General features: G+C 44.5%; 1 protein-coding gene across 3 annotated transcripts in view; it reads right to left on the minus strand.

The window, feature by feature from the left end:
- LOC107034800 (uncharacterized) overlaps positions 1-9197 on the minus strand; it is a 35947-nt gene extending 26750 nt beyond the window's left edge. For all 3 annotated transcript variants that reach the window (XR_012076812.1, XR_012076811.1, XR_012076813.1), the window contains exons 1-2: positions 7509-9197; positions 2272-2555 (exon numbers count right to left, since the gene is read on the minus strand). The gene's annotated coding sequence lies outside the window, so the exon portion shown is untranslated. The remainder of the gene's footprint in view (positions 1-2271; positions 2556-7508) is intronic.
- Positions 9198-9383: the final 186 nt, after the last annotated feature.

Here is a 9383-nt window from a genome sequence, read left to right on the forward strand (position 1 = left end):
ACCTATTTGCCATCCTGGGCTTCACGTTCTAACCTAATGGTACAGAAACCATGAAAACCATGTTTTTAAACTTTAGTAAATCATAAGACTTTAAAAATAAGTTCTGAAACTGAATTTCTGCAGATAATTTCAAGCTACGTATGCTAGCGCGCACACACGCACATGCACAAGCATATACGCACATATATTTTCTCTAGAAGCTTCCTTGTACTACGTCCAAAGTACACAGTTCAAAATTCAATCAAATTATTAATTACAAAACAAATTAAACAGAAAAAAAAATCACATCATGATTTGTAGAGCGGCCGCTGCTTTCGCTGTTTCCCGTGGTACAATCACTATTTCATTGTAACTGGTGCGGGTTTCAGGAACTACGACCGTTCAGCTTGGCCTACACCGCCTCTGTGTAACCCTCTTCCCTGTGGGCTTCAAGCACCAGTGGGTATTTCGTTATTCTCAATTCCCACAGCATGAAAGAGAGAAACCAAACAAAGCAAAACACATGATTGTTTTTATCTCTTATTCCCTAACATTCCAAAAGAGTATTTGGCCATCAACGGAGGCCTGGGCTTCACATGAGATCAAATGCACCAGCACAGCCTGGCATCAGACTGGACAGGCAAACTCAGGCACCTGCAAAGGGACCCAGACAGGCTGGCGGGCTCTGGCCAACTGGGGAGCCAGGCCCCAGCAGAAGGGGATGCAGACAGGCAGCAAGGGTGACTGTATGGGCCCAGTGTGACCAGATCTTCTTACTTTTCAAGAAAAACCAGAAACCCAGGTTTTATTATAAACTCTAGATTTTTAAACATTAGCAATTAGTTTTAAAAACTGCTTTAAGAATATACTATGGGCCAAACGCTGCACGTCTGTGGCCGGATGCGGTGCTTAGGCAGCCTGTTTGTGAATCTGGGGAGCAGTAGGTGGTTCCAGTGGGTTCCAGCCTGAATCTGCCGCTCATTAACTGCTTCTTACGGTGGTCGCTTCACCTCCCTCCTTTGAGTTCGGATCCTAACTACTACCACAGCGTACGTGCCTGTCACTCTGACTGACCCCTCTCGGCCCCAACTTCCTCATCTATAAAATGCAGATAACAGTACAACCCCTCTAACATGGATCTTATGGGATTAAATGAGATACTGCAGGCAAAGCTCCCGCCTGCAAAGTAAGGTGACAGATATCACCTATTAGCAGCTGTAAGCCTGGTTCCTCCCTCCTCACCATCCATTCACAATTAATCAGCAAATCCTGTTAAATAAGTTTTCTAAAACTCTCTCCAACCTGTCCTCCTGTTTTCATCCCCACTTTCTCTGCCTTAGTTCATAGCCTCATCCTTTCAGCCCTGAACTGTGCATAACAGTGATCTAATAAACAAGCCCCCTTCTTACTGAGCACCTACTCTGTGCCCAGCACCTACTTAGTGCCCACTTTGACCCACCCGCATGCTGTACCCAGCTGATTCCACCTCTTGGTTTGGCAAGTTACGTAAGCAAAGATCCGATGACATCATTCTCCCTGTCACCTACAGAACAAAGGTTAACTGCCTTAATCCTGCATTCAATGCTGGCCCCAGGCTCTCCTCCAGTTCATACCCTACCTACAGAAGGTGGCTATAACCCTCTCCCTGCTCCAGCCACACCCAAGTACTTTTCTTGCCTTTTCCTGAATAAGCCACATGGCTTATTCATTAGCAACACTATTCTTTCTGCTTAGAATGTTTGTTTGTCCTGTCCTCACCCAGTGTCGACCCCTTCTCACCCTTCTAAGTCCATCCCCAAATGGTCATCTCCACCACAAAGCCTTCTCTGATCATGGCCCCAACCAGGCCCCACAGTCGGGCCCTCCCGCCTCTGCATTTCCCACCACACTTAGTACATAGGCCCTTCAAACCCATCTCACAATGCATGGTAACTGACACTGAGACACCTGTCTCAACAGGAGACAGGAAGCCAAGGGCCAGAAGCAGGTGCTTTATATTTGTTGCATTCCCAGTTAGCACAGAGTGAGTGTTCAGTGTCGGCTGAATGAATTCAGGGGACCAAGTGGGCATTTGAACAAAAGCCAAACAATAATATCACTTTTAATATAACTTCTTGTTAGAAACAGGGATCTTTGGGAATATGCAAAGAAAGAATAATAAAAATACTTAAAATCACTCAGGAGCCCTAGATTCCCCAAAATGTGTACATCTGGTTAATTTTAGTAAAAAATGGTATTTTATATATATATGAAGTTCCAGCTACCCAGATGATTGAAAATATCTGCACTTACAAGCTGGTGTCACGGTTTCTTGATCTTTGTGTTTTCTTTCTGTGGTCTCAGTGGAATGCATCTGATACTCCGGGAGAAAGTGTAATCCAGCCGAAGAACAAGTCTGATTATTTGGTTCACAATTTATATACTGTGCAGCGCAATCTGAGAGGCCCACTGCACCGAAAACGGCCCGTCTTGACCTCATGCCCGTGAGGGCCTCTCATAAGAGAGGCAACCATTTCTCGGTACTCAGATAATCATCAGAGGAGGCCAGAAGTGGATGATCTCAGGAAGGCAGAGATCTGGGAAAGAAAATAAACATCACTGTTTTTTGGCATTTACATTCTGGAAAACTTGCCTCTGAAGCGCACATTCAACAAGCGTTCACTGAATGAATGGAAGGGTTGTTCCACAGCCTCACTCCCCGCCCCCCAGGCCTGATGGCAGACCTCGCTTTGGCAGGCTAGGAAAGCGAGTTGTGGGGCTTGGCTAGTAAGAACAGAGGCAATTCAGCAGAGCGGTTTCCAGTGCGGGTCTGGGGCCAGACTGCCTGTGCTCAGAGCCCCGGCAGTTTCTACCTGGCAGATCTCATGGAGCAACAGTTCCTATCTCAGAGAGGTGTTGGAAGGAATAAATGATAGAGGACACGTAAAGCGCTTAGCATGGTGCCCATGAAGTTATTCTGATGGTTACAAGAATTCAGTACACGTTAGTCATCATCCTTGGTTAAAAAGATCCTACTGCTAGCATTGAGCCTTCTGTAGCTTATCTTTAAGACTCTGCCCACACCCAATATCTCTATTTTATTGTCTTAACTATGAGATTGGAGTTCCTAGAGAATGGAAGAAGGGAGCAAACTGTAAACTTCTGACCGATGAATAAGCCGAAACATTGGAGACAGGAAGAAAACAGGCCACATGCACAGAACACCTGGTCGCGTACAGTGGCTCAGGCATGAAATAGATTTAGACTCTCGATGGCCGTGCTGGAAGGGAGATAACAAAGGGGCCTGCCTGCAGACTGCTGGGGAAATGCTATACCTAGACAAGCTTAGACAAGTGCGGAATAAGGCATTTTCAGGCATTTGAGGCTTCGAACAATGTGAGATACGCTAAGGAACAGAGTAAATTGTTCCCGCCGTTTATCAATAGATGTTAAATAGTATTGAGACAGGTAAAGTCATTGAATGTGAAGGACTGAGTCACACCACAGATACCTGCTGAGGGTCTACGACGTGTGGGTTAGACAGCGGACTAGACCAGGTAACCCAACAGACACACACTGATCCCTCACACAGCCTACATTCTAGTAAGGAGAGATAGACAGTAAACGACAGAAGGGAAACTCTGAGTCACAGGTCGATGAAGGTTCCAGAGAAAGGAACTGGGACCTAAAGACCCAATTCTGAGTATACAAGGACTGCGGGAGAGAGAAGAACTGGTTATATGACATCATCTGGACACAATCAGATAAATCCAGAATGCTGACCTTCAAGAAGAAAACAGGTCAGGATTCGTTAAAAAGTCAAAGTTGTTAAAAACAAAATAACAGGGAGATTAATGTAGAGTTAACAATCCCATTCAATGTACAAGCCCTTGATTAGATCCTGGGCCAAGGGAAAAAAGTTAAAAAAGATATTCTGGTGACAAGGAAGGACATTTGAATATAGATGGAAAGTTAGGTGATGTTAGGGAATTATTCTTAATTTTTAATTTATTAAATTAAAAATTTTTTAATTTACTTAGGTATTGTGGATATGTAAGAGAATGTCTTTATTCTTAGGAGCTACGTACTGAAATAGATAAAGCAAATAGGGCAAACTGGTATCAACTGTTGAACCTAGAAGAGAATATTTAGTTGCTTATTGCACTAATCTTTCAACTTTTCTGTATATATGAAAATATCCAAAACAAAAAGCTGGATAAAAAGAAAAGGGGAAGAAGTAAGCATAGATGATTTTTTGGAGGAATTCTGCTGTGAAGGGAGTGTATTAATTTCCTAGAGATGCTGTAACAAGTTACTACAAGCTGGATGGCTTAAAAACACAGAAATTTCTTCTCTCACAGTTCTGGAAACCAGAAGTCTTCAAATCAAGATATTGGCAGAGGCCACACTCCCTGCAGAGGTTCTAGGGAAGAAGTCGTTCTTTGCCCTTCCAACCTCTGGTGGCTATTAACATTCCTTGACTTGTGGCTGCACCGCCCCTGTTTCTGCCTCCGAGGTCACACTGCCTCCTCCTCTTCTATGGGTGTCTGATCTCCTTCTGTCTCTCTCTTATAAGGACACTTGTGGTGGCATATCAGGCTCACTCCGATAATACAGAATAAACTCCTCCTCTCAAGATCTTTAACCTAAGCCCATCTTTCACTCTAGAAGGTAGCATTCACTCTTACATCACGTGGGTGATATCCCCAGGTTCCCGGGATTAGGAAGTAAATATGTATCTTTGAGGGGCCACTTTTGTGCCTACCACAGGGAGGAAGAAAAATGGTCATAGCTAGAGGGGAATGTGGGGCCAGGAGAGGTTGGTTGTTTGTTTTAAGATGAGAGAAGTGACAACATGTCTACAATAACTGATTTGGGACAGTTTGTGGCACACTGCAGTAGCAGTACAATAGCAGTTTGTCTGTCCATTGTGTTAGCGACTGGAATGCAGGAAAAGTCGTAAAGAAAATAGCAAAGTACCCTCAGGAAAAAAATTAGGGTTATTCTTTGAGCATTCAGTTAAGAACAATGAAAAGGTAATGGAGGAAGGAGACTTTTTGTCAAACGCAGCAGATTGAACAAATACATACGTTTAATTCCAAACACCACCAAGATGAAGATAAGGAATACATTTGGTGTAAAACCGTAAAAACAAAGAGGGCAGGAGAGCAGATGACAGTGGATCAGAGGGGTGAGCAAACTTTTGGAGTTGGAGGGGGAACCACCTTAGCAGAGTGCAGGATGCTGGGATTTAATGCTCAAATTGGGGAATATAAACAAGAAAAGTTTATATTCTCACTCTACTTGTCCCTCCACCAAAGTTCAGGACGTGGATGGGCCAGATACCTCAGGTAAAAGGAGAAAGGCATGGAGCTGAGAACAGGGAAATGTTTACAAGACTGTATATAAAGCAGTTAAACTCATAAATCCCCTCTCCAACCCTTATTAGCCTAGCATTGGCCCCTTGTGGGGTATCAGAGGGTTATTCTCTGGAGAAACTGAATCTGCAAAGCATCGACTCAGGGACACCAGGCACGGCTGAGACTAGTGGTGAGCACTGAGCTGAAAACAAAAGGGCTGGGTGAAAATATATCTGCTGGGTGTGGGATCCACAACCCTATTCCCCTGTCCTGCAGCCAGGACGTCAGCACTGATGGCCATGCACATACTCCCCAGATAAGAGACTGGAGAATTCTTCTCTGGAGAAACTGAATAGTCCCAGCAGTGTGATGTACAGATTCTGACATTTGAAGATACCAAAAAACAAAAACCAAAACCCTGCTGCTCCATGTTAGAATGAAGTCCATCAATTAAAAAGCCCCATCTGTGCACACAGAGTTCCCAGTTAGTTCTGCCTAGTACCCTGTTCTTAAATATAAATAGACAAAGATCAAACATTTGAGAAAAACCTCCAACAACAACACACATACACACACCCGAAAGGAAGGAGGGGAATTCAGAGGAAATAGTGAAAAACAGTGAAGACTTAAAAACAGGAAAATCCCTTAGAGATCTAAGAGAACAGGTATAAGAAACAAAAACAGAAATGTCATGTGTAAAAGAAAAGAAGCAATCAAGCAAACAAGAGAGTTAAAACAGAAAATCCAGTAGAAAGGACAAGAAGATAAAATTAAAGTTTTCTATCCAGAGAGTAGAACAAAAATAGAGGGGCAAAAGTAGAAAAAAAGTTAAAAGCTGTAATTCAGGCTCCAATATCCAATCACAGAAGCACTTGGAAGTTACCAGAGAGTGGGAGAAATGTCTTTGAAATTCTAAGGGAAAAACATTGCCAACCTAGAATCCCATACCCAGTTAAACTATCAGTCAAACATGAGAGAAGAATCAATATTTCAGACAGATAAGGTATCACAAAGTTTACCTCCCACAGTCATTTTCTCTGGAAGCTATTAGATGATGTGGCTGACCAAAATGAGGCTACAGAACAACAGAAAAGGAAGATCTAAGATCCAGGCAGTAGGAGATCCAACACAGAGAAACAGAGAAGTGTTATGAAGCTCAGGAAAGCAACTCTGGAGCAAGCCTAGAATGCAGCTGCTCTCCCATCAGCCCCAGAGGACAAAGGGCTCCAAAAAGGAAATTGCCAGCGTGAAAAATGGAATTGATACATCTATTAGATTTGATTATATGAACAAAAATATAGCATGGGGTTTACTGACCTTTTGAAGGCTAGGGAATATTAGGAAAGGGTGTGTAGAAAACCTAACAATTAAAAAACACGAGGCTATTATAAATGTGTTATGATACAATATTATGAAGTTTCTACCCTTTAGAAATTTTAGAGAATTTAAAAAGCATGTGGAGGAGAAAGGGTGAAGTATTCCTTTCATCTTACATATCCATGACTGCTTTTCACCACCTTTTAGATCCCTACCCGAGACAAAACAGGATTTAAGAGCCTAAGTCTTGATACTGATGTCTTGACCGTAGGTACTTAGGGAATCCCCTCTCTTCCCGGGGAGAGTGGATGATGGATGACATGTGAAAGCCCCAAAGGAGACAGACACAGGGGAAAAGTCCATGCGATCAGAACGAATAATTAAAAGTCAACGATGACAGGGGAGGGTATAAGTCAAGTGAAAGAGCACATGCTTAGCATGCATGAGGTCCTGAGTTCAATCCCCGCTACCTCCTCTTAAAAAAAATTATAAATAGATCTAATTACTTACCCCCACCAAAAACAAAAGTCAAAGATGAAAGCAATAATAATAATACAAAATAATTGAGACAATGTCAAAGCAAGTCCTAGCAATTCAAACGTGATATGGAGAGAAGGGCAATTTGCAGGAATGGTGATCATAGTGAAGTGATTAAAACAGTGCAGCCCAGCAATGATTCTGGACACAACTTGGGGGCTAGTTAGAGGGAAGAGCAGTGAGGATAGGCCTGGTCCAGATATACAGGGCCCTGTGAGAGGCCCGTCCCATTAGATTGTAAAATCAGCTACGTGGGAGAAGTGGGTACAGACACAGTGAAGGAAAAACTTTAAAATCCAACAAACATAATCACTGTTATGGGATTTGGCTTCTTACTTTTTTCTTCACTTCTTTATTTTCTTATCTCTGCTCTGGCTTTTGTCACTTTGGAGCTCCTCATTTTTCTTTCGGACCTCTTTCAGAAATTGTCTTCATTTACTCCAGCCTGCATCTTCTTTCACAACCTTCATTCTCTATCCTTATCTGGCTGTAACTTCCCATTTTTCTCCCTATGCATTCTCCTACATCTCATAAACCCCATCATATGTTAAACTACATTCTTCTAGCCCATCCTAAATCCATTTCTCAAACCTTTCTCGACAAGCTCCTCAGTCACAGCTCTTCTCCAAGAAACCAACATCCACTTTTCCTCTATCAACACACTAATAAATCTTCTCTTTCTTCTCACAATGTTCCATTTCACTCTTTATCACTCTTCTTCACTTCCTTTGGTCCTGGTCTCTGCCTTCATTCCCAGTAACAATTCTCTTAAGCTCAGATGCTCTCCCTTCTTTCTCATATTTACCTTTCCTGGGTCAATAATGTTCTGCTTGGCTCTAATTTCTCCTTTTTGACTTGGCAATACTTCCGCTAGCTGCTTCTCTTTCCTTCTTTTGCTTAAATCCTTCATGTGCCTCCTTCATCAGTACCTTCCTCTGTAATCTCTTTCTCTTCCATAGAAACAGATTCATCAGTATTATCATTCCTTCCATCCAAGACATCCTCCTCAACCTCCACCCCTTTCTCAGTCTCTTGTAGCTCTTCATCAGTCTCCTCTACCCTTTCAGAAGGAATTGCCTTCTCAGCATCAGTAATTTCTATCAATCTTTCATCACTGGTAACTTCTACCATTCTTTCAATTTTCTTTTCATTTATGCTCCCCATTCTTAAACCCTCCAGCTTCCCTCCACTAGTCCCCAGCTTCTCCCTACTGGATCCCAGCTTCTCTGCAATTGACCAACGTCTATCTCCAGTGGATCTCAAATCCTCCCCACTAGTCCTCAGCTTCTCTCCCCTGGATCCCCTCTTCTCTCCCCTAAACACCAGCTTCTCTCCACTCTGCCTTAGCCTCTCTCCACTGGACCTCAGATTCTCTCCACTTGACCTCAGCTTCTCTTCATTGTGCCCTAGCTTATATCCTCGGGATCTCAAGTCCTCTCCACTGGTTTCCACTCCAGTGAACTTCAACCTGTCTTTAAACCCAGACCCTCGCCTAGACCCTGCATTCTCAGATTCAGCCCCTGTTTTGTGTCTGACGTCTTGCTTTCCCCCCACCTCCTTTGAGCTGTCTTTCCCCAAACCTGCTGAAGCCTGTAATGCACTTGCTACAGTGTGCACTCGTTTCATATCCATCCTCTCGTGACTCCGACCTAACGTATCTCTCAAGACTGTCTTTCCCACATCTTCCAGTCTCCAGTACTCAGACTCAGGCTTCGGGTCCCACATCCTTGGCTTTTGCGTATTTCTAACCAGGAGCTCCATTCTCTTCCCAATCACAATGAGCCCGTTCCAAGGCATCCACAGTTTTTCTCGCATAATCTGCGCCCCTCTACTTCCTGGCTCCAGTTGCGACCGCCCGCGGACCCCAGCCTGGCTGAGGGCGCCCTGGCCGTGGGTCTTGTCGCGCCCCCTCGCTGCCCTGTGTGGCTTACCCCGCCACTCCATCATGTCCCAGTAGGGAAATCCAAACGGAACCCACTTGTCCACAGACAGCTCCTGCCCTCGTCCCTAGTCCGCCACCCCTACCCCGGCTCCCCATTCCCACCCCACCCGACCCTCCCACCCTGACCGCTGGCCCATCGCCCCGCCCACCGCCTGGAGGGCGCGAGACTGGGCTAGTGCGCACGCGCAGACCGCGCGAGGCCGTTGGAAGGTGCGGCCCAGAGCGGCGGCTGGAGGGATTCCGCCAGCCTGGGGCGGGGGCTGACGGCA

This window comes from Vicugna pacos, chromosome 10 (assembly GCF_048564905.1).
Source record: "Vicugna pacos chromosome 10, VicPac4, whole genome shotgun sequence".
Taxonomy (NCBI): Eukaryota; Metazoa; Chordata; class Mammalia; order Artiodactyla; family Camelidae; genus Vicugna; species Vicugna pacos.